Source organism: Schistocerca gregaria, chromosome 8, assembly GCF_023897955.1.
Source record: "Schistocerca gregaria isolate iqSchGreg1 chromosome 8, iqSchGreg1.2, whole genome shotgun sequence".
In the NCBI taxonomy this organism is placed as follows: Eukaryota; Metazoa; Arthropoda; class Insecta; order Orthoptera; family Acrididae; genus Schistocerca; species Schistocerca gregaria.
In genome coordinates this window covers 82,366,291-82,389,030 of record NC_064927.1, presented here as the reverse complement: position 1 = coordinate 82,389,030, position 22,740 = coordinate 82,366,291, and the positions used below count along the sequence as shown (strand labels likewise).

General features: G+C 41.7%; 1 protein-coding gene across 3 annotated transcripts in view; it reads right to left on the bottom strand.

Annotated features, from left to right (window-relative positions):
- The window catches only part of LOC126284979 (F-box/LRR-repeat protein 3-like), a 246,079-nt gene extending 223,688 nt beyond the window's left edge, over window positions 1-22,391 (bottom strand). Inside the window, exon 1 of one of the 3 annotated variants that reach the window (XM_049984264.1) lies at window positions 21,662-22,391. The gene's annotated coding sequence lies outside the window, so the exon portion shown is untranslated. The remainder of the gene's footprint in view (window positions 1-21,661) is intronic. The other 2 variants (XM_049984266.1, XM_049984263.1) reach the window with 2 other exon arrangements.
- Between the last annotated feature and the right edge of the window lie 349 nt (window positions 22,392-22,740).

The window sequence follows — 22,740 nt, the reverse complement described above, 5'->3', positions numbered from 1 at the left end:
ATCAAATTTGATACTGGTACGACATCTGGTTCATTTGACAGCAGCTAGTGGAAACAATAGCTAAGTAATGAGAACTGGAAACTTCCATGGAGAAAAAAAGGAACTGCCTGGGATGCTGGATAGCAAGAGCTCATATTACTCAACTGACGTCGTACTGTACAAAGGTAAATAATTCATTTTTCATAGTCTTTTGCAAGTAGCTGTGATTCGGGAATCTAAGTATGGATTTATCAAACGGAACACAACGGAAGACACAACTAAGAAAGCACTACGTCTCTTAGCAGCTTCAGAGGCAAAACATTCAGTGGGCATTATAAATAGACAAGCCGATCATCCAGCATCTCCTATTTACTTATCAAAGTCTCTATTAGGCAGCGATTCCGAAAACTATTGATTCTACAATAATATCTTTCCTTTATGGTTATTTTTGTGTGTCGCCTCCTACCCATCCCGTGCTAGATGTGTCTTACGCCAACAGTATACTTTTTTTTCCAGCAGGGCATGTATTTAGTTGATATTGATGTAGGACACTCAGGGTTATGAGTGCACGCTACCATTCTCCCATCCCACCCTGACATTTAAGGGCGCTAGAGCTTTCTCACCCTATAGTGATTGTTTCCTAGCACTAAGTCACTTCTGTACCCAGTGTGGCAGAAACTGCTCCACGCAACAGTGGCTGCAGTAGTGCGGCGGCGTTCACAGAAAACTGCTATTCTTCACACCACAAAAAAATTCGATCTAAGTGATTCTGTATACTTCTACAGTCAATCAGTGGCGATACTTTCTCGTAAACCACAGCGTCATCAGCAAACAGTCGCAGATTGCTGCCCACCCTACCGTCACATCATTTATTTATATAGTTTATTCGAACTCAGAATATATCCAGAATTCTGCCAGAACACAGCTCTGCAATTTTGCGGATCCGTTCGTTTACCCTTCTTAAATACAGAAGTAATCTGATTCTTTTCCAGACGGGAGAGCAAGGGGTCAATGGCGTCCAGTACTCTGTCTAAAAACAAACTGGCATTCTGTCCGTATCCGGTGACACATTTTTTTCCACCGGTTGCATTTGCTTCTGTCTATTTCTGTGTCCTTCATAAGGGAGCCTGTGCGACTGTCAACTGATGACAGGTCTGCACGACGCTCTTGCATGAATGATTCTCTAACGCGAAATTTGAAACTTGGGCTTTCGTTCTGCCGTCTTTTATTGCCACACCAGAGTTGTCGACGAGCGACTGGACAGAAACAAACCTTAGACCTGCTTAATGATTTTTACGTGGGACAGCAATTTTCTCGGCTGCTCAGCAACATCCTTCCCTAAGGTATGTCGCTGGAAGCTTTTATATGCCCCGCAAATGTTTTTATTAAGGCGCGAATTTGTAATGATTTTTGCCAGTCGAAAATTCCACTTTTTTCCCCTCTGTTTTTCCCCAAGAGAGCAAAAATCTCTGCTTTCTCAGCATTTTCCGAAATTGTTATTAAACCACGGTTGGTCTTTTCTGTCTTTAGTCCACTTACTGGACTTCTCCAGTGGTCGATTTACAGTCAGTCTAAACTTTCCACGTAATTCGTCATATTAGAACTAATTGGTGCACACACATTTTCTACGTGGGGCGCTAACAACAGCTTACCTGCTCTTTGCAGCACAAATATTCTCCTGACCTTCTTGGTGGATTTATTAAGTTCAGTAACCACTGTCATCATGATGAGATGACGGTCACCGCTCCCTGTCTGTATATGACTGTCGATAACATCAGCGCTGTTTGTACCTACAAGATATAAAATATTTGCATTGTGTGTGGGTTGTCGAACTAGCTGTTCGAGACAGTTTTCGTAAAATGTGTTCAGAACTACTTCACAAGTCTGTCTCTTCGCACCATCTGCAACGAATTCACTCAGTAGGTTAAAGTCACCTCCAACTAATATTGCACAGTCGGGATATTTCCGCTCTACGGAGCGAAGACTTCCTTTGAATGATTCTACAACCGTTACGGCGGAATCGGGTGGCCGGTACCAACATCCGACGACCTTAGAGTTCACCTAGACCAGTTCCTCGTGTCCAGACAACTTCACAGTTAGACTCGTTTTCAACCTCAGCAGGGACAATATTTTTGTCGACTGCAATGAACACTGCCCCTCCTATGACCTGTCTTTTCGATATACGTTCCATGCCTCATTGGATATTTCGGAGCAGTCTGCTTCGAGTTTCATCCAGCTCACGGTTCCGAGAGTAATTCGAGAGCGACAACTTTCCTGGAGGGCAAGAAATTCAAGAATTTGGTTACGAATGCACTTGCAGTTAATTGGTACAATATCGACAGCCGAAGTGGTTTTGCTTTGTACGAACCCGATATCGCCCTACGTGTAGCGACAAGCGAGCGTACATCATATTACATCAACCTATCACCTAGCCTTTTTTTAAAAAAAAAGAGCCCATGGGCACTTCAAAACTACTCAGCTACTTCAGTAGCTGTTACTCGTGTGTAGTGAATCTCCCACCCGTCAAGAGCAATCCTAGAATCCTCCACCTCATAACGCGCGTCGAGAAATCTAAATCGATGGAGCCTTATGGTTGAGAGCCTCCACTTGGCTGCAAGTCAAAGGACGCTAACCAATTCTGAGTACGATATTGCAAATCGTGTACTCTCATTTGCATCCCGCGAGCGAGGCTAGCAGCTTTCACCAGTTCTGCCAACAGCCCGAACGAAATGAGGATGGTCTCAGAAATCGAGCGACAGGTGTCATCGGTGCCGACATGGGCAGATGACAGCACCTCGACAGCCAAAGGCGGGGCCTCTTACACGTCTCGGATGATACTCTCGCCCGGCAGAGATTCATACCGAGCACTCACCAGACTTCTTTCCAGCTACAGATATTTCCCTAACGTTCTCCGTAAGTCTCCCAGGATTTCCTCACCTAAAAGCACTCACACAATCACCGAACACTTCATTTAACACGTTCACTGCTATGTCGCCGCCGGCAGTCACAACAGAACGTCACTTCTAACGCTATGCCCCTGGCAGTGAAACATCGACCCTTAAGCGCGCAGAGGTCATAACATTAAGAACAGCACTAATTCATTACACGCTAGTTTTATAAAATGGAATATTCATTTTCGAACTATGCGTGTTGCTGATTATCACGAAGCAAAAATATACCCTAAAAAAACGAAGCAAAGCGAAAGAATTATCCGAATGTGACGGAAGTTAGTACACATGTATAGACAAGCAAATGAAAAAAATGGATGACTTAGTCAAGAGAAAGATCTTCACAAATTCAGCGAGTCAATAATACGTTGGACCATCTCTGGCACTTATGCAAACAGTTATTGGGCTCGGCACGGATTGACAGAGTTGCTGAATATCCGCCTGATCTGAGATATATCTTGCCAAATTCTGTCCAATTGGTGCGATAAATCGTCGAAGTCCCGAAATGAACCACCGATAATGCTCCAAACGTTCTCAGTTGTGAGAGATCCGTGCCAGGGTAGTGTTTGGCAAGTACGAGGACAAGCGGTAGAAACTGTAGCCGTGAGCGGGTGGGATTATCTGGCCGAAATTTAAGCCCACGACGACTTCCGACGAAGGTCAACAAAATGGGACGTAGAATATTGTTGAAAATGCTGTGCTATAAGGGTGCCGCAGATGACAACCAAAGGGATCCTACTAGGAAGATGATGATGATGGTGACGACGATTGGTTTGTGGGGCGCTCAACTGCGCGGTCACCAGCGTCCGTACCAAGTCCTAATTTTTACACAGTCCAATTTCTACACAATCCAATTGTAAGGTGTCAGGCAAGTCCAACACCTTACATGAAAACCCTGACATAATAAGCAAATCTACTAGTATGTCACATAGCTCCGAATAAATCGTGACATTAAATTAACCAAAGTAATACGAGTAACGAGTGAGCAAATGGAATACCACAGACTAACACAAGAATGCCTAAATGCATGTCGTACCTTCCCACCGTGAGGCAGCCGCAGCTCCGAGGGGAGAAACGAGGACAGAAGCCGAGAGCAGAACCGTGTTAAGCTAGATAAGGGAGGGGCTGGGCACCCACGCCGCGAGCCTACCTGTACGACTATACAACCCGCACGTTTTAGCGTGAGGCTTTTTCGCGTCTCAGGTACGTCAAGGATCACTCCCAGCCCATGTTAAAAGCTAGAGCCCTCCAGAAAAGCAGTATAGATCTTACGATAACGCTAAAAGGACCACACTAGCTGCAGGTATTAGCGTGAGACTTTTCAGCGTCTCTGTTACGTTGCAAACTTTAAAAACATTGCCCCACCACGAAAAGTATAACGTTTCTCATTGGATAGACAGAATTTTTGTAGGCTGAGCTTAATTTTAACATTGAGACCCTGATTGATCAGATGATAACACAGCCAGATAGTTTTTTTTAAAACCAACTTCTGTAGATTGTAGTAAGGAGAAGTTAGGAGAGTTAGTTCCGAGACGGCGGGCTGGATGGCTGCTGCGCCGGCCGCTGCCGCCCTGACGCTGCCTAAACAACGACAAGGTAATGAACGCACGCGCTGCCGCATTTTTGAGCGCGTAAGGCTTCACTCAGAAGTGCAGAAGTCTCATCTGTTACACCCCTTTTTTGCGTAATACTAGTGTCGATCGTTAATTAAAACTCATGGTGTTCACATTTGCCACTTGAAGTAAAGATCTGAAACGCGATGATTTTTCTATTTTATAGTTATTGAGAAGCCACATCAGCCACTAATTTACGACAGGTTAGATAAGTAATTAAAGATAATTGAGGGTCACCGTAGACCATTTTGATAGTTTTCTCTTTTGTGAAACTTAATTTAAACCTAGATTATACATGTGATATGGCATAGGTCATCCTTCGATCGATTGTAGAGCTTGGAAACCCATTCAGGGAATATTCGTTCACATTTTTGTTGAACGCAGTTGGTTTTTACCATCCTGTATTAAAACATTTCCCTTTATCAATAGTGCAATTTATAAACGATGTTTTGCGAGTAGAATAAAATTTCCAATGGTAAACTTAACTGCTTTTTCGACGTTATTTTACCAGCTAACTAAAAATAGGAAAGCCTTGAACCCTTTCCACTAAATTTAGCTAGTATTAAGATTTTTTTACAGAGAGTGCAGTGGAGCTGACGCTGAGATCATTTAGTACTTGGTTATATCATCGCTAGTCTCACTGAACTCTTCTGAATTCTACATGTCATGTGTGGTCTGGCGTCTCGTTACCAGCAACAGGTCCCAGGTTCAAACTAGTTAATTCCCTAAAAAACACGCTCAGAGCGTCGTTGCGCGAAAGTGGTAGGGAGACACGATATAGAACAATCAGACACCACCATGAATGTTTAGGCAATCTAGCCACTGTCACGAATAATGATGATGACAACACAAACACCCAGTCCCCGGGTAGAGAAAAATCCACAACCCGGCCGGGAATCGAACCCGGGACCCCGTGATCCAGAGGTAGCAACGCTAGCCACTAGTCCACGAGCTGCGAACTTGCAGCCCAGACCATCGCTCCTGGTTGTCGTGTCATATGATGGGTGACAGAGTGGCGTACTACCGTCTCCAGACGCGTCTTCCCTGCTCATTGAGCCTCAGTTCGAAGCATGACTTGTCACTAAAGACAATTCTACTCCTGTCAATGATAATCCAGGCCGAAGACGTATCTGAAGAGCCCTGGAAAACAGTGATACACCAGCCACACTGTGGGCCGCCGTACGGCCCGACAACCAGAAGTGATTGTCTCCAGTGCCATTTCTTTTCATAGCACGACTCCTTTGGCTGTCGCCCACGGCATCCCTACAGCACAGCGGTACGTCGACTATATTCTACGCCCAGTTCAGTTGCCCTCCTTGGCAAACCATCCTCGGCTTACATTTCAGCCTGATAAAACACACTTCCTCACGGCGGGAGTTTCTTCTGCCTGTCTTCGTACTTCGCGAGGTCGCCGGATATCTCGCCAACGGAGAACCTTTGGAGTTTATAGGCAGCTCCCTCCAATCATCTCGGTATTTTGATGATCTAACGCGTCAGCTAGACGGATTGTGTCGCGATATCCCCCAGGAGGTCATCCAACAACTCTTGTCATTCAGTACTGCTTGCATAAGGGCCAGAGATGGACCAACATGTACATTACATCTACCGATTTCCGTTCCATTGTGATAATTCCTTCGTGGTTCATCGTTTTTTTTTTTTTTTTCTTTCTTACAGTGCTCGTAGAATGTAGGATTTCTGTGCTGTTGTTGCGGCTGTTTAATGGGCTGCCGCCGGGAAGTTCAAGCTGCCCTCCAAGGAAACTTGCACCGACGCGACTACACGTACTCTAGGCAAAAACCTGTGTTGTCGAGGCAAGAGATACGTCGTTAGCTGTGAGTTGACCTTCGCGGGATGTAACTTAAGTGCAGTGGAACTACTGTCTACACACATCAGCTCTGTTATGTTACAAGTAGTGGCACACTTAACTTACAGCGTGTTTCTTCTACAAGATCCACACAGTCGAACCGTTAGTAATGCATAAACAATTTTCAGGAGTACAATGCTATTTACTAATTCGCCACCATGCTCAATTTGTGGCGAATATCGCAAAAATTGCATTAAGAGCAGCGCAACTGTATGCACAACGGTTCCCAAGTAGCCGTTACCGAACTCGTTCCCACCTTCATTAACAACACCAAAAAATTTCGAGAGACTACAAAAAAAAAAAAGTATTAGGGAAGACTGCTACCAATCAAGCTGTAGAAATAGCGGTTCTTGCAGATGGCGAAGGGAGACGATAATTTAATAGTCATGGGGAACTGGAATTCGATAGTAGGAAAAGGAGGATAAGGAGAAGTAGTAGGTGAATTTGTATGGGGGTAACGAATGAAGCAGGAAGCCGCCTAGTAGAATTTTGCGCAGAGCATAACTTAACCATAGCTAACACTTGGTTTAAGAATCATGAAAGAAGGTTGTATACGTGGAATACGCCTGGAGACAATGGAAGGTTTCAGATAGATTATATAATCGTAAGACAGAGATTTAGGAACCAGGTTTTAAATTGCAAGACATTTCCAGGGGCAGATGTGGACTCTGACCACAATTTACTAGTTATGAACTGTAGATTAAAATTGAAGAAACTGCATAAAGGTGGGAATTCAAGAAGATGGGAGCTGGATAAACTGAAAGAACCAGAGGATTTAGAGAGTTTCAGTGATAGTATTAGGGAACGATTGACAACAATGGGGGAAAAAAGTACAGGAGAACGATGGTTAGGTTTGAGAGATGAAATAGTGAAGCTGCAGAGGATCAATTAAGTAAAAGAAGAGGGCTAGTAGAAATCCTTGGAGTAACAGAAGAGATGTAGAATGTAATTGATGAAAGGGGAAAATAAAGATGGGCAGTAAATTAAGCAGGCGAAAAGGCATACAAACGTCACAAAAATGAGATCGTCAGGAAGTGCAAAAAGCCTCAGGAGGGATGGCTAGAGGATAAATGTAGAAGCATATATCACTAGGGGGTGAGATAGATACAGCCTACAGGAAAATTAAAGAGACATTTGGAGAAAAAGAGAACCCCTTGTATGAATATCAAACCGGTTCTAAGCAAAGAAGGGAAAGCAGAATGGTGGAAGGAATTTATAGAGGGCGATGTGCTTGAGGCCAATATTATGGAAATGGAAGATGATGATGGTTGGTTCGTGGGGCGCTCAACCTGCGCGGTTATCAGCGCCCGTACAATCCTAACCTTTGCTCAGTACGAACTCGCCGACAACACGAACACCCAGTCATCTCGAGGCAGGTGAAAATCCCTGACCCTGCCGCGAAATGGAAGAGGAAGTAGGTGAAGATGAAATGGGAAATATGATACTGATGGAGAATTTGACAGAGCACTGAAAGACCTAAGTCGAAACAAGGCCACGGGAGTAGACAATATTCTATTAGAACTACTGGTAGCCTTGGGAGATCCAGTTCTGACAAAACTCGACCATCTGGTGAGCAACATGTATGACACATGTAAAATACCCTCAGACTTCAAGAAGAATATCATGATTCCAATTCTAAGGAAAGAAGGTTTGTAAGGTGTGAAAATTACAGATCTATCAGTATCGTAAGTCACGGCTGTAATATGCTGACACGAATTCTTTATAGACGAATGAAAAAACTGGTACAAGCCGACCTTGGTGAAGATCATTTCGGATTCTGTAGAAAAGGTGGGAATTTAAGGAGATGGGACCTGGATAAACTGAAAGAACAAGAGGTTGTACAGAGTTTCAGGGAGAGCATAAGGGAACAAATGGCAGGAATGGGGGAAAGAAATACAGTAGAAGAAGAATGGGTAGCCCTGAGGGATGAAGTAGTGAAGGCGGCAGAGGATCAAGCAGGTAGAACGGCGAGGGCTAGTAGAAATCCTTGGGTAAAAGAAGAAATATTGAATTTAATTGATGAAAGAAAATATAAAAATACAGTAAACAAAGCAGGCAAAAAGGAATACAAACGTCTCAAAAATGAGATCGACAGGAAGTGCAAAACGGCTAAGCAGGGATGGCTAGAGGACAAATGTAAGGATGTAGAGGCTTATCTCACTAGGGGTAAGATAGATACTGCCTACAAGAAAATTAAAGAGACCTTTGGAGATAAGAGAACCACTTGTATGAACATCAAGAGCTCAGATGGAAACCCAGTTCTAAGCAAAGAAGGGAAAGCAGATAAGTGGAAGGAGTATATAGAGGGTCTATACAAGGGCGATGTACTTGAGGACAATATTATGGAAATGGAAGAGGATGTGGATGAAGATGAAATGGGAGATACGATACTGCGTGAAGAGTTTGACAGAGCACTGAAAGACCTGAGTCGAAACAAGGCCCCCGGAGTAGACAACATTCCATTGGGGCTACTGACGGCCTTGGGAGAGCCAGTCCTGACAAAACTCTACCATCTGGTGAACAAGATGTATGAAACAGGCGAAATACCCGCAGAGTTCAAGGAGAATATAATAATTCCAATCCCAAAGAAAGCAGGTGTTGACAAATGTGAAAATTACCGAACAATCAGTCTAATAAGCCACAGCTGCAAAATACTGACACGAATTCTTTACAGGCGAATGGAAAAACTAGTAGAAGCCGACCTCGGGGAAGATCAGTTTGGATTCCATAGAAATACTGGAACACGTGAGGCAATACTGATCTTACGACTTATCTTAGAAGAAAGATTAAGGCAAGGCAAACCTACGTTTCTAGCATTTGTAGACTTAGAGAAAGCTTTTGACAATGTTGGCTGGAATACTCTCTTTCAAATTCTCAAGGTGGCAGGGGTAAAATACAGGGAGCGAAAGGCTATTCACAATTTGTACAGAAACCAGATGGCAGTTATAAGAGTCGAGGGACATGAAAGGGAAGCAGTGGTTGGGAAGGGAGTGAGACAGGGTTGTAGCCTCTCCCCGATGTTATTCAATCTGTATATTGAGCAAGCAGTAAAGGAAACAAAAGAAAAATTCGGAGTAGGTATTAAAATCCATGGAGGAGAAATAAAAATATTGAGGTTCGCCGATGACATCGTAATTCTGTCAGAGACAGCAAAGGACTTGGAAGAGCAGTTGAATGGAATGGACAGTGTCTTGAAAGGAGGATATAAGATGAACATCAACCAAAGCAAAACGAGGATAATGGAAAGTAGTCAAATTAAGTCGGGTGATGCTGAGGGAATTACATTAGGAAATGAGACACTTAAAGTAGTAAAGGAGTTTTGCTATTTGGGGAGCAAAATAACTGATGGTGGTCGAAGTAGAGAGGATATAAAATGTTGACTGGCAATGGCAAGGAAAGCATTTCTGAAGAAGAGAAATTTGTTAACATCGAGTATAGATTTAAGAGTCAGGAAGTCGTTTCTGAAAGTATTTGTATGGAGTGTAGCCATGTATGGAAGTGAAACATGGACAATAAATAGTTTGGACAAAAAGAGACTAGAAGCTTTCGAAATGTGTTGCTTCAGAAGAATGCTGAAGATTAGTTGGGTAGATCACATAACTAATGAGGAGGTATTGAATAGGATTGGGGAGAAGAGAAATTTGTGGCACAACTTGACGAGAAGAAGGGATCGGTTGGTAGGACATGTTCTGAGGCATCAAGGGATCACCAATTTAGTATTGGAGGGCAGCGTGGAGGGTAAAAATCGTAGAGGGAGACCAAGAGATGAATGCACTAAGCAGATTCAGAAGGATGTAGGTTGCAGTAGGTACTGGGAGATGAAGAGGCTTGCACAGGATAGAGTAGCATGGAGAGGTGCATCAAACCAGCCTCAGGACTGAAGACCACAACAAGAACAACAGAAACGTTTGAACACGTAAGGCAATACAGACCCTACAGCGTATCTTAGAAGTTAGATTACGGAAAGATAAACCCCCGTTTCTCGCATTTGTTGAAAGAGTAATTTTTGACAATGTTAGATTAGGAAATGAGACACTTAAAGTAGTAGGTGAGTTTTGCTATTTGAGAAGCAAAATAACGGATGAAGGTCGAAGTAAAGAGGATATAAAATGTAGACTGGCAATGGCAAGGAAATAGCGAATTTTGTTAACATGGAGTATAGATTTAAGTGTCAGGAAGTCTTTTCGAAAACTATTTGTACGGAGTGTTTGGAGAAATAGTTTAGAGAAGAAGAGAAAAAAGCGTTCGAAATATGATGCTACAGAAGAATGCTGAAGATTAGATGGGTAGATCACGTAACTGACGAGGAGGTACTGAATAGAAGAGGAATTTGTGGCACTACTTGACTAGAAGAAGGGATCGGTTGATAGGACATGTTCTGAGGCACCAAAGGATCACCAATTTAGTATTGCAGGGGGACCAAGAGATGAATATACTAAGCAGATTCAGAAGGACGTACGGTGCAGTAGTTACTTAAAGATGAAGAAGCTTGCACAGGATAGAGTAGCATGGAGACCTGCATCAAACCAGTCTCTGGACTGGACTGAAGACCACAACAACAACGACATAAGCGAATGAAAGTAAGCAAAGCAGTCTAATTTTCGAGTCTAACGATCACTTACTTCAGACACCGATCGAATAGTAAAAAATGGCATTATTGCACTGAAAAATCTGTAGCCATTCGTATATTGCAGTAGAAAGCTTACTAACGGCCCATAAAAACGGGACAGTTCCCTTTTCTGGGGCAGGCGTGCGGCGTCTCCGTAATTTTTATCGGGACGCACAAATGTCTCTTGTATTAAAATTTCGCAAATACGTTTTATGCCATAAATTAATAATGCTGATTTATATTTAAGTTACACATAATTGTTTGAAAATGCTGGTTTTGTAATTTTGAAAATGTCAAATAATTACTTTATTTTCTTGGTTCTCGTTTTATATACTTTTGTTAGGTTTCTGTTGAAGTACCTGTATGCTTCCACAATACACCACAATGGTCAACAGCCGCCTCCCCTGCTTGCACGCCTCGTATCTCGATTGTACTAAACCACGTTGAGTTTTACTTTCAGACAGCTCCCTGGCACCGGCAGAAGGAACGTTAGCCTACTTCACTGTGTGTCAGTGTCACAGCTATAATTCCATGGAGTGCACGTCGAAAACGATCAAGAAATTGTTTGATATCAGGTTTAGTTGTGCAAGTGCAAAAAAAGAATGAATTGTGAATAACGTATTGGCTCCATGGTGCAAAGAGTTTCTCACTAAAGCCCATAATGAAGTGAACGTTATAAGCATTTCAGTCGATACCAGCAATCATGAATTACTAAATTACTTCCTCTCATTGTCAAATATTTCATACCTGAAAGTGGGCTACATGTAAAGATTTCTGTTCTGTCGATAATGAAATATCAGCTGCTAATCACAGTGTGTACACCATGTTCTACAGGCCCATAATTTGAAGTAAGTGTCTCTCTCTGCTGACAATACGAATTTTATGTTTGGTGAGGTTATGAGAGGAGATAAAGAAAACATTCTCAGCAAATCAGAAGTAAGTCTCAAAATTCTCTTGTTGGGACTGGTTGCATGGCACACGGAATTCACAACAGCATAGAAACAGCAGTGGGCAAGTTACCAATCGATAGAAAACATTGTGTAAAATTCCGTACATACAGTATTTGGGTGGAAGACTAAAGGAATTCTGTGAATACTTAATATCTGCAAGTACTGGCTCCAGAGCTGATAGAGAGCATCATGACTGATGACATTCTTCCAAGTGCTCCAGAAACAAATGCAAAAGAATTTTATTTAAAGAAAGCGGATAAAATGTCACTAGAAGCCTTCCTAAGAGACAATCTCCATTTCTTCCGAACTGACTATGCAAATGTAGACGAGATGTGGCTCAAATTCAAAGATTTAGTAGCAACAGCAATTGAAAGATTTATACCTCATAAATTGGTAAGAGATTGAACTGATCTCCCATGCTACACAAAACAGGTCCGAACGCTGTTGCAGAGGCAACGGAAAAAGCATGCGAAGTTCAGAAGAACGCGAAATCCCTAAGATTGGCTAAACTTTACAGACGCGCGAAATTTGGCGCGGACTTCAATGCGAGATGCCTTTAATAGGTTCCACAACGAAACATTGTCTCGAAATTTGGTAGAAAATCCTAAGAAATTTTGGTCGTATGGAAAGTACACAAGTGGCAAGACGCAGTCAATACCTTCGCTGCGCAATGTCGATGGTGCTGTTACCGACGACTGTGCCGCTAAAGCGGAGTTATTGAACGCAGTTTTCCGAAATTCCTTCACCAGGGAAGACGAATGGAATATTCCAGAATTTGAAACACGAACAGCTGCTAGCATGAGTTTCTTAGAAGTAGATAGATACCTTAGGGGTTGCGAAACAACTCAAATCGCTTGATACGGGCAAGTCTTCAGGTCCAGATTGTATACCGATTGGGTTCCTTTCAGATTACGCTCATACAATAGCTCCCTACTTAGCACTCATATACAACCGCTCGCTGACCGATAGATCTGTACCTACAGATTGCAAAATTGCGCAGGTCGCACCAGTGTCTAAGAAGGGTATTAGGAGTCATCCATCGAACTACAGACCTATATCATTGACGTCGGTTTGCAGTAGGGTTTTGGAGCATATACTGTATTGAAACATTATGAATCACCTCGAAGGGAACGGTCTAGTGATACGTAATCAGCATGGTTTCAGAAAACATTGTTCTTGTGCATCGCAGCTAGCTCTTTATTCGCACGAAGTAATGGCCGCTATCGACAGGGGATCTCAAGTTGATTCCGTATTTCTAGATTTACGGAAAGCTTTTGACACCGTTCCTCACAAGCGACTTCTAATCAAGCTGCGGGCCTATGGGGCATCGTATCAGTTGTGCGACTGGATTCGTGATTTCCTGTCAGGAAGGTCGCAGTTCGTAGTAATAGACGGCAAATCATCGAGTAAAACTGAAGTGATATCAGGTGTTCCCCAGGGAAGCGTCCTGGGACCTCTGCTGTGCCTGATCTATATAAATGACCTGGGTGACAATCTGAGCAGTTCTCTTAGGTTGTTCGCAGATGATGCTGTAATTTACCATCTAGTAAGGTCATCCGAAGACCAGTATCAGTTGCGAAGCGATTCAGAAAAGATTGCTGTATGGTGTGGCAGGTGGCAGTTGACGCTAAATAACGAGAAGTGTGAGGTGATCCACAGGTTCCAAAAGAAATCCGTTGGAATTCGATTACTCGATAAATAGTACAATTCTCAAGGCTGTCAATTCAACTAAGTACCTGGGTGTTAAAATTACGAACAACTTCAGTTGGAAGGACGACATAGATAATATTGTCGGGAAGGCAAGCCAAAGGTTGCGTTTCATTGGCAGGACGCTTAGAAGATGCAACAAGTCCATTAAAGAGACAGCTTACACTACACTCGTTCGTCCTCTGTTAGAATATGGTTGAAATGGCTCTGAGCACTATGGGACTTAACATCTATGGTCATCAGTCCCTTAAAACTTAGAACTACTTAAACCTAACTAACCTAAGGACATCACACAACACCCAGCTATCACGAGGCAGAGAAAATACCTGACCCCGCCGGGAATCGAACCCGGGCGTGGGAAGCGAGAACGCTACCGCACGTGTTAGAATATTCCTGTGCGCTGTGGGATCCTTACCAGGTGGGATTGACGGACGACATCGAAAGGGTGCAAAAAAAAAAAAAAGGGCAGCTCGTTTTGTATTATCACGTAATAGGGGAGAGAGTGTGGCAGATACGATACGCGAGTTGGGATGAAAGCCATTAAAGGAAAGATGTTTTTCATCGCGGCGAGATCTATTTACGAAATTTCAGTCACCAACTTTCTCTTCCGAAAGCGAAAATGTTTTGTTGAGCCCAACCTACACAGGTAGGAATGATCATCAAAATAAAATAAGAGAAATCACAGCTCGAACAGAAAGGTTTAGGTGTTCGTTTCTCCCACGCGCTGTTCGGGAGTGGGATGGAAGAGAGATAGTATGATTGGGTTCGATGAACCCTCTGCCAAGCACTTAAATGTGAATTGCAGAGTAGTCATGTAGATGTAGATGTACTGGCTTACGGCAGCAGGAATTATGATTACAGTTTGCGTACAGTCAAACAAGCATTCTATAAACCTCTTGGCAGAATATTTGTGATGCAGGAGCATAGGTTGTTATGAGCTACTAAAAGCAAAGGTAAAAAATACTAGAGAAAATTTTTTGGGTGTCCAAGTTAAATCCATGTTACTGAAATTGTATGAGTGTGACGGACCAGCTCAAGATAGATTTTATTCATTTGTAAACATATAGATTGAAAAATCAACCAACCACTTGCAAATAAAGGTTTATTATCCCTTGACCATGGTTTCGGTCTTTGTAAAAGTATCTTCTTCGGAAGCATTGGCCCCAAAAATGTATGCACCAATAACAAAATATTTTTTTACAAACATAATAAAAAATTAAAAGAAAAATATTTGTGAAGTAAATGTACTCACTTATTACATCACATGATGCAACAATAGATTAGATGAAGCCGAGTGGCTCTGGTCATAAACGAAATTGATGAAACAAGAATTATTGCGAGCCATGGTTTTAGATAGCGCCAGACTACATCCATCGTACTTCAGGAAGACTACTCATTCGTAAATGCGCACAGGTAGAGGCTCTTGTCAACATATAAATGTAATAGGCGTCACAACTACATAACTACATGTACCTTATGTAAGAGTTGGCCAACTGCTACAAATATAGACTCAGCAACTAGGAAAAATTGGGCTACAGAAGTCGCTAAAATACATGCGCTTAAAACTAAGCCTTGGTTGTGCTGAACAACAGCATTTTGTAATAAAGGAAGTACGAAAGTTCCTCCAAAAATGTAGCATTTGTTAGCGGATTTTTATAAGTAATTGTCATATTGCTTTAATATAAAATTATGCCACTTAACACCAACAGGACGCAGTGCTTACGCCCACTGCTTTCCCATTTTTCTTATCGTTTAAGCTTCCGTAGTGTTAAGCGGAAGTATTTTCCTATAGTGAGATTGTTTTAGCTTATATGTGCTCTTCTTTCTCCCACTGCATTTGTAACATGTATGCAGCGCCCTCTGTAGCCCAGTATTTCCTAGTCGCCTGAGTCTGTACATTTGTAGCAGTTGGGATTAGTCTCTGACGTAAGGTACCGAACATGTAACTTAACGCAAATATTTTATCTTGTGACGCCTATTACATTTATATTTATTTATTTATTTATTTATGCATTTATTTTACCTGGCAAGATTAGGGCCTTCAGGCCCTCTCTTACACCTAACCAGGCATACTCAGATTGAACGAGTTACAGTTTCTACTTAACATTAAGGACATATAGCCTATTATGCAGTATTGATGTTAAAGAAAAAACTAGATATTATAACAGTAGTACAATGATAATTATAACAATAAAAATAATTATAACAATCAATAATAATAATAATAATAATAATAATAATAATAATAATAATAGTAATAATAATAATGACTATGTATATGAAAGTAAACATACTTTTCTTTTCTGAATGTCAGTCACATTGTTAGTTGGGAATTTTCTCGTTATGTTCTTGCAGCTTGTGAGTTATTCTCATCGAGCACAGACATAAGACGATAGAATGGGGTGAAAGAGATATATAAGAGGTAGATAGGTTAGAGGAAGAGAAATAGAACGGTAAAATTCGAAGCTGTGATGGAGAGGAGAAAGAAAGAGATGGGAGGGGCACAAGAATGGTGGCTATACCGTCCCTAATATGTATGTTTTGAGTTCCCTCTTGAATGTTGAGTAGTTCTGGATAAGACGCAGATCACAGGGGAGCGCGTTCCATAGTCGTATGGCTGAGATGGAGAATGACACGGAGAAAGATTTTGTGTTATGTAAAGGTACAGCCAAGATGATAGACATATCCGATCTGGTGTTGCGATTGTGGAATGATGATAGGTGTTTAATGTGAGAAGATAAGTATTGGGGGCACCAGTGGCTAAGAAATCGATGAAGTAAGCACATCGTGTGGAGATCGCGTGCCGTATGTGGGCGTATCCAACCTAGCTGGGAGTATGAAGGACTGATATGATCATACAACCGAATATTGCACACGTATCTAACGCAAGCATTCATCACTAGCTCGAGGCATCTAGAATTTTCACTATTTGTGCCGTGTTGAACTACATCGCAGTAGTAAAGATTAGGCAAGACTAGTGTTTGGACTAATTTTTGTTTAACATGGGTTGGAAATATTTTTCTAAATTTTTGAATTGCATGTAGGGAGGAGAGCGATTTCCGGCAAGCTGTGACTGTTTGTTCTTCCCAGTTTAGGTGTTCATCCAAGATTATTCCAAGGTCTTTTACTGTTTTTTTGGTATGGTAGTTGGGTACCACTGAGGAGTATTTTAGGGACTGTTTCGCGAAAGTACCGGCTGATTAACTTTGGATGAGATATAAGTATGACCTGGGATTTCTTGGGGTTTAGTTTCAGAACTAGGTTCTGTGCCCATCGAGAAACAGAGCAAAGATCTGCGTTCATACTCGCTACTGCGCCAGCAATGTTCTTGGGGCTTGCACTTATGTACAGTTGGATGTCGTCAGCATAAAGATGGTAGTTGCAGGAGTGAATCACTGAAGAAATATCATTAATGTACAGTGAGAAGAGTAGTGGACCAAGGACGGAGCCTTGGGGAACTCCAGAGCGCACGCTTTTCCATGATGACTTTTCCGACCCACAAATGACTTGTTGACTTCTGTTTCTGAGGTAGCTGTCGAACCATTGTATTGCGCTGTTTGAGAAATTCAGCTGTTTCATTTTAATTAGTAATATATCGAAGTCAACTGTGTCAAAAGCCTTGCTAAAGTCAAGCAGTGTTAGGATAGTAGCTTCACGTCTGTCCATAGCATGTTTAATGTCATCAGTTACTTTGATTAATGCGGTTGCTGTACTATGGTGCTTTCGAAAGCCTGACTGATATTCGTCATGGATGTTATGAGTTTTGAGGTAATCCGTCAGTTGTTCATGGACGATGTGCTCTAGGGCTTTAGAAATTGCAGGTAGTATGCTGATCGGCCTGTAGTCACCTGGCGACTTAGGGTTGTCAATCTTGGGTATAGGCTTAATTAAACTTTGCTTCCACTCCGTAGGATATGTACTACTGACAAGAGACAGGTTGAGGATGTCTGTGATAACCGGAATAATAGTGTCTACGACGTTCTTAATCATGCCAATGCTCACTCCATCATTTCCTACTGCCTCGGAAGAGATTCTCATAATTGCCTTGTGTACTGTGCCGGTAGTGACATGTTTTAGGAAAAACTTGTCTCTCGAGAGATTGATATCTTGGGGCTGGTAATTTGTCGCTGCGTGGCAGTTTGCAGCTGTTGAGAAGAAATCGTTTAATTCTTCTGCAGACGCTTGATAAACAGCGTCAGATCTTCGCTTCCCTATACCGAAACTGCGCAGATTTTTCCACAGTGCATCAGGTTTTGATATTCCGCATACGACAGAGCGGGCATGTCTGATTTTGGCATTCCTCACGCTTTGCTTGGTTCTGTTTCGGAGTTTCCTATAAGCTTCGTACGCCTCGGGAGTTGGGTTACGCTTGAAGGCCCTATGTGCAGCATCACGTTTATTCATTAACTGACGTAATGCAGTGGTGAGCCACGGAGCGGGAGCTCTCTTTACCTTAACAGTGCGTTGAGGAGCATGTTTATCATACAGTGCAATAATTTTGCGACATAATTGCCGATTTTTTTCGTCTAAAGTCGGTTCATCGCTTATATCATGCCAAGGGATGTCTGAGAAATCCTTTTGAAGAGCGTCATGGTTAACATTTTTTAAGTTTCTGTAGGTTACCAGGTGAGATTTTTCTTTGGTAGTATGCATTGAGTAATTTAAAAATATCACGTCATGAGCAGAGAGTCCCGGAGCGGATGTCTGATTGGCGCGGATTATTTTATCTGGTCGCTTTGTTGCTATTATATCTATGATTGTGTGGCTGTGTGGCGTGTGATAAGTTGGGTCCAGCGGTGTTAAACTCATATCATTGGAGTGGAACAGTCGCCTTAGTTTTTCGGCAGAGGGAGATTTTAACTGTAAGTCGATGTTTGTGTCGCCCATAATGATTATGTGTTCATACTGTGTCACGAGTGAGGACACGGCAGACTGAAAGGAGGACATGGCACCGACGTTTGGAGGTTTATAGATTACTCCAATTAGCAGTTTCTGATTTGATGTATTTATTTCGAAAAACAAGAACTCTGCTTCTCCTTCGCCCTTTGCATCCGATGTGCATAGCACAGTAGGTGTCAGATCAGAGCGAACATAGGCACCCACACCACCCCCGCGTCGTGTTTCACGATCTGCCCTTAGGAGAGAGTAACCAGCGATTCGGATAGCGTCGGAAGACAAGAGCCTCTACCTGTGGGCATTTACGAATAATAGTCTCTCTGAAGTATGATATATGTAATCTGGCGCTGTCTAAAGCCATGGCTTGGAATAATTCTTGTTTCATCAATTTCGTTTATGCCAAGAGCCACCCGACTTCGTCTAATCTATTGTGGTTTCATGTGATGTAATAAGTGAGTTCATTTACTTCACAAATATTTTTCTATTAATATAATGTTTGTTAACAAAAAAAATTGTAACTGGTCTATACACTTTCAGGGTCAATACTTCTGAAGAAGTTAATTTTTAAAGCCATTGTCAACGGATAATAAACCTTTATTTGCAACTGGTTGGCTGATTTTTTCAGTCTATTCGGAATAAAGCAGTTGCTGTTTTGCAGTCATATTCAAGATCTGTAAATGTGTTCTACAGTGTACCACATGATTATTTAGTTTCATTAGTGAGAAAGTTTCCACATGACACCGGCTTCCGTTGGTCTACTTTGAAAACAAAATCGTCAGTTGTGGAGGCCAGTCCTTCAACAATGCTACAGCTAATGTAATCCTAGACCGTTCTCTTGTTTGATGAATTTTGTATGCTAAAACAATTATAGTTGAAAAATTATGTCAATAGAATGCTAACACTGTAGCAGTACAGGCTAGGGTGAAAATGTCCACAGTATTCAAGGAGAAAAACATTGCAATAACAATTCTGCCTAAGGTTATAAAATTTATCCTTTGCCTTCCAAGCTCGTATGCACCCATGGAACGTATCTTTTCAAAAGTAAGTACTGGCCATTTGAAAAGACCAACATTTTGGAATCTACGATTGCCAATTCCTCAATACTACCATGTAATTTCACTTTCCCGCGCACGGAAACGTATGACATATCGTTGAATCTCAGAAAGATTTGTGAGAAATGTTAAATTGTTTTAAATATGACTGTTCTGTCTTAACTACTTTGTACTAGTTTTATATAAATAATGGGTGTTTGTCCCCTTTGAAATGCAATTTCCTTACATGAAAATCAATAAGCCATTTTCCAGTTAAAAAAAGACATTGTTGACACCTTTCCGCTCCAGTTAAACAGGATCCAAAAGTCGTGTTAGTGGATGTACAGGTCGTCTTCGTCCCCGAAGACGATACTGGATTATCCTTGAAAGTGTACTATGGTAACCTTAGACAATGGTTCCTAAAACCTTAGCAGTCTATACATTACGAATCAACTGATCTGAATTGCAAATCACAGTATCTCGTCACCATGCACGTAGCGGGACCTGGCGTCAATGTCGAAGGCATTACACACGTCAGAAACTCTCTCACCGCTGCTCAAGCGCATATTCAATTGTAACGGTTTAAGCAGATTAGCTAGGCTAAAAATCTTTAAAAGGGCCACGCTGTTTATTTGCTCTGTTTAAATGAGAACTCAAGGTACTGTGGAAATATGAAGACGAACAATCTATGAAGATCGTACGGTCTTACCACTCACACTATGAACACCAAAGACTAAAATTTTTTTTGTTGGAGTCAAGCGTTGTGATTTCACTGGTCTGCCTGAGTTAGTGGAAGTCAGCCACAAATATGTTTTAAAGATTTTTCGATGTTTACCAGTTACTTCTTTACGTAACATGGAACTAATGTTATTATTTTGAACTTACAAGCGAGCAAATTGTCAAATGAATAGTTAAATAAAGAGTGTAAATATTAAACAAGTGAAACATTTGTTACCTTCGACAAGAATTTATTTAGTCATTCTACACTGAATCCCAATTAAAGTTTTTATTGTCCACTGTACATAAACTATAGGGTATTAACTAAGACCACAACTCAGTATTTTATAAACAACATGTTTAAAACAAAACTCTCGTTCTTGTTAGATGTTATCAGTTTCTGATTAACTATTTTTGAAGACACCACTCCCTTAACACAGCACTACAAATACAAAACACCTGGCGGTATGTCAACAACCATTTCACAGAATTCAGAATGTAATTACACAAATGAAGGGCGGAAAGAAGACTGGTTCCCTGAGAACATATAGTCCCATATCTACACTTCAAATGTACGGATTCCAAAGTTGCAACGCCACAGTTGACATAATGCCGAAAATAATGGTTTGTCTATTTTCGCAGCGAACTGAAATTAGTTTGTAATTATTAAGAAAGCAGCAACCGCGTGCAATATGCTCCTTAAATCTTCTTTACAATGTCTGGAGATGGTGCGTACAATACTAACACATTAGAGCACTCGTGAAAAGAAACAACAGAGTTGCAATAACCCGGTAGCTTTCCTATAGGGGGCGGGGAGCCTCATATTGGCTGTTGTTTAGTCACCACACGTGAGCGGCTGTCACGTGTAAGGAGGCAGCGCTATGCGGTAATTCTTGGACAAAAAAAAAAAAAAACAATGCAGCCCACATGTGAAACGATACCGCGGCTCCGCACATTGTTTCACAGTTTTCTTAAGCACGGAAACAAAATTATGTTGCTAATAACTGTAAACTGAACTGCATTTACTTTGTAGTGCTCAAAAATGCTACTGGGCGGATAGCTTGATTGTATTACGAAAGTACTGGACTGTGTTGGTTGTGATCAGTAGTGTTAAATCTTGATGTGGATAAACAGCTATTGCTCAGCTGTCACCGCGACTTTTCAAATCTTACGTTGAGAAGTGTACTTTGCCACATCGCTTACAAGGCAACGTGTTTCCTGCGGTGAATCTGATGAATTCGGTAAAACTGCGTAGGTTCGCCGAGAAATGGGATTTTTCTAATAATACTATTAGCAGTAACTACACCAATGTCAAATACTTTCTGCTTAACGTGTTTCGTTCCTTACCTTACAGAAGCGGCCCACACTCAGTTGCAAGCCGTTAATCCACCAGGCGCTGCGACGACAAGTTTGGTGCTTAACAATGGGCAAAACTAGAAACACAAACACTACTCACTTTTGCTTAGTGCGAACCAAGACACAACAAACCTCGAAGGCAGCCAAAACAGACTACGTGATATTAGATACTCGCATATCAATTTATGCTCCAGGAGGCGTTGACAGTGCCACCTAGTGGCTGAGGCGGCAGCTGTCAATTGCTACACAGACAAGCGCAAGTAATCAAAATTCTGGCGCTCGTTTCAGTTATTGTCCTGTCGCAGCAAGAAAATAAAAACCGTTCGTCATTATCTAACACAGCGGTTAATCCGTCCACTATGCACAAAAGCGGTACTGCTTGATGTTTATGACATATGACGCCGCCGGTAATGGAATATATACGATTACCGCGTCTTCTGTAACTTCCATTCGCAGTGAAGAAGTCAACAACGATCTGCAATCTACTTCTGTTGAGTGTGAAGCTTAAATGCGATAATGTACACACACGGCTGCAAAGCCACAATAATTTATCACTCTGGGGGTCGAATTACGCGAAACGCGGAAAAACTGAAATTATATCAGTATTAATTCAAGTATACATAATTTAAAGCATCAGTGTGAATCATTATTAGAACAGAAAAGACAAAACACACCCGAAGAACAAAGTAAGTGCCTGACCAAGCAAAATTCTGCAATTAACAAGTGCAGTCCTGAGCAAATCAAAGAACTTGGTGCGAAAAAAAACCGGTAAATAATGTAAGCAAAATTATAGCGTTGGCGGACAGTCACGAGCGTGATGTAGCGGATATTCTTAATCAGTGTAAACCGCTAAAAGCAGCCAGTTTTATTTAGCCAAATGCTTCACTATCAGAAGTAGGGAAGGTAGAACAATCTGCTGAGTGTGCAAAGCTTAATCAAAATGATTTTGTTGTTCTGTTAGGGGGATCGAACGATGTAAATAAAAATGAAACTCAGGAGGCTACACAGAATCTGGAAAGATACCTGAGCCACCTTACCTATACAAACGTAATAGTTTGCAATATACCATA